Below are 2,937 nucleotides of genomic sequence, written 5' to 3'. Positions count from 1 at the left end.
GGCCACTTTCAGCAACAGTTTATTTGTAAACGATCTCAAAAAGTGATCAAACCTCTGGATCGTCTAATAATACTGTGAAATAAATATTTCAAAAGGTTGAACACAATGTATGTTTCTCACGATTAGCTGTTTGATCTAAAGGCCCATGCTTCAAATTTTTGTAGTTTTTTGGAAGAATTTTTTTGTTTTGTTTTTAAGAAATTAGTACATTTATTCATCAGACATTTATAATGTTACACAATATTTATTTTTCCAAGTAAATTCTGTTCTTTTGAACTTTCTATTAATCAAAAGAATCATTAAAAAGGACCAGTTTCCATAAAAATATTAAACAACTGTTATGAACATTGATAAATGTTTATTGAGCAGGAAATCGGCATATTTGAATGATTTCTGAAGGATCATGTGACAGACTGGAGTAATGATACTGAATATTCAGCTTTGCAACAAAGAAATATTTGAAAATGTATCAAACATTGTGTAATATACAGTTTTAACTATTCTTGACCAAATAAATGCAGCTGTAGTGAGCATAAGATATTTTTGAAAGAAATGCCTTATTCTCACCACAGCTGTGTATTTGGTCGGTCTATCTATCCATCAAGAACAAGAACAAACATGACAACTGTTAAAGAAGCTCAAAAAGTTTTTACCAGGTTACCGTACTCTAAAGACATACCTGTTCCTTTTTCTCTCTCTTGCACTCACTTGCTCGCTATGGACCTTGATTATAGCTTAGGGTGTAGAGAGAGAACACTGAATTTATTACAGCTAATTATTAGTTAAGATAACTGTGTGAAATGGCAGAGGAGTGTTTTGAAGACCTCGATCCGTTCAACTGTCCCATCTGTCTGGACGCACTCCAGGATCCAGTGACGATTCCCTGCGGACACAACTACTGCATGAGCTGTGTTAAAGACTACTGGGATAAACATGTCAGCAAAGACACGGGTTACAGTTGCCCTCAGTGCAGGAAGACCTTCTCGCCTCGACCTGTCCTCAACAAAAACACCATGTTTGCAGAAGTGGTGGAGCGCTTTAAAAACACAGGCCTTCAGGATCCTCCACCTACACGTTATGATGGATCTGGACACACGGAGAGAGAAATCTACACAGCAAAGAATTCCAAAAATGTCAAGATGTGTCCAGAAATTGAGGATTTGTGCTGCAGGGCCCACCTGAGATATCGTAACAATGGCTATCCCAGAGAAAAGCACACCGTTATTGTTGTAAGCAGGGAACCTAAAGGAAATATTTGTTTGAGGCACAACAGGCTATTGGAGTTTTCGTGTCGCACAGACCAACGGTCCATCTGCCCACTGTGTCTTAATGAAGCCCACCAAGGACATGAAGTGTTTTCATCGGCACCTCAGAAGACAAAAACACTAGAGTGCAGTATGACTCCACAGAGCACAGGAGTAAAGACAAAAAACTGGACAGTGTAAAAAAAGAGCACTCGTGGCTCTAGACATAGACATGAACACAGGAGCGGACAACCCCGGGGCTCACATGCTAAAAGAGGGCATCAAACACACCGGCATAAAAGTAGTAAACACAGAGGTAATTCACATGGGCACAGTCATGGTGCCGGACACCAAAAGAGACAACTGGGAATCATGGTCATGACAGGACCTGGCACTAGAAGAACCTCTGCGGATAATGTTAAAGCAGTTTGAACCTTGATTTTGAGCACAGTGCTACAAGTGCCATGTTTTCTAGACTCGAGGAATGTTGCTTTTGCTAGATTCAGGCATTGACTGAAAGCTCACACCATTTCTTTTGCGAGTCAGAAATCCATTTCTGGATGCATTTAACGTTCATTCTATTGTATTACTGAATAGTATTCATTAGAATGATTGTTTGTTCTCAATTCAGTGCTGAGTGTAACAATGTTCAAACACAAGAAACACCTGACACACCTAAAATAACTTGGACACTTAGATTACGTATTAATGTTGAAAACAGCCTGTTTTGAAGAGTTAAGATGTTTCCTGAATGTTGATATGATAGATGAATAGGTTTTTGTTTTTATAGCTGCTCATTTACTAAAATGACTTGATTTTGTGACTAGATTTCAAGTCAAATTTCATGACTTTTCAGTTGTTGATTATTACTAGATAATATTTTTTTGAAACTTAGGTTTATAAATGTGTGCTCAGAAAAATAGCATTGAGTAAGGAAATTCCCATTACACTTCCTGGCCTGGAAATTACTTCATTTTATTTTTTTTATAAATTAACTGAATTGAGTTTTTAACAGTGCTTGTATTAGTTCCGTTTGGATTCTAAAATTTTTTCACTACTCTTAAATAAATAAAATTATTAATCAGTATCTTTGTCTTGTTTCCAGTAGAATGTCTTAACATCCCTAAAACACATTCACAAGAGAAGAAAAATTACATAGTAAATTTTGCTACAACAATAATACAATGGTGTTTAAAATAAGTATAAATACTTGACAACTAGAAAAAAAAAAAAAAGAAACTATTGTTTTCCATGTAAATCAAGTTCTTACCACATCAGTAAATATGAAAATATATATTTTTGGTTCAGTATGCGCCTCAGTTGTAGATTTATCTTAAATTAAATTAGTCTTGTTTTAAGAATTTTTAGATATTTTAGTGAAAGGCTAGACAAACATCCTAAAAAAAAAAAAAAAAAAGATTTGCAGTGTATAACGTTTTTTTCCCCCTCAATAATAGACGTAATATGGTTCACTGGAAAATATTATTAGCTATAAATATTACACTACCCAGTGAGAACATGATGTGTAGTAAATGACAGAACATTTTGAGTTGTTAAACACTTGGAAAGGAGATCAGATCACGCTACTCACTGAAATAAAATCCCCTTCTATAAACCTAAATAACGTGCATCTCTCTCTCTCTGTAGGCATGTATGGCTGAAGCATGTTTAATAACGACACCGTAAACACCTC

This window comes from Barbus barbus (assembly GCF_936440315.1).
Source record: "Barbus barbus genome assembly, chromosome: 3".
Taxonomy (NCBI): Eukaryota; Metazoa; Chordata; class Actinopteri; order Cypriniformes; family Cyprinidae; genus Barbus; species Barbus barbus.
The sequence above is the reverse complement of the archived record's forward strand: the minus strand, read 5'-3'. Positions refer to the sequence as shown.